The following is a 539-nucleotide window of genomic DNA, read 5'->3' as shown; positions in this document are numbered from 1 at the left end:
GTTGTCGCTGCTCCGCACACCTAATGCACACTGGAGCAGCAGCAGAGTGACTGGCGACTTCCTCAGAGTATGGAGGAGGAGCCCAAGGAGGGTGGGGTGTTAACTGCCACCTGTCCTCTGTTATTTGTCTGTGAGGTTTTTTTTTGTCATGGGACTGATGCATAAAAGATGTTATTGAGGCACGTCCAACAAGCTTCCCGTATGGCATTATGCATTCCCATGTGTTGACGTAAAAATAACAACAACAATGTGAAGAAATAACATGCAATAGCTCTCCTCCATACCACAACAACACCTGAGCATTCTGGAGTAGACAACAAATAACGTTTTTAGACGTTATTATGTTCATTCAGTCTTCATTAAGTTAATACACAATCATAATTATTCACTTGAGAACATCAGACAAGTCATAATCATTAGACAAAAATATTAATTATAATACAACAACAACAACAACAATAAAAATAATAAAACGTTCATACAAAAAGCATAAATATATACCCATACAATTAATGCACCCATGCATTTCTCCAATTCTA

Source organism: Engraulis encrasicolus, unplaced genomic scaffold (assembly GCF_034702125.1).
Source record: "Engraulis encrasicolus isolate BLACKSEA-1 unplaced genomic scaffold, IST_EnEncr_1.0 scaffold_49_np1212, whole genome shotgun sequence".
In the NCBI taxonomy this organism is placed as follows: Eukaryota; Metazoa; Chordata; class Actinopteri; order Clupeiformes; family Engraulidae; genus Engraulis; species Engraulis encrasicolus.
Note: the sequence above shows the minus strand (reverse complement) of the source record.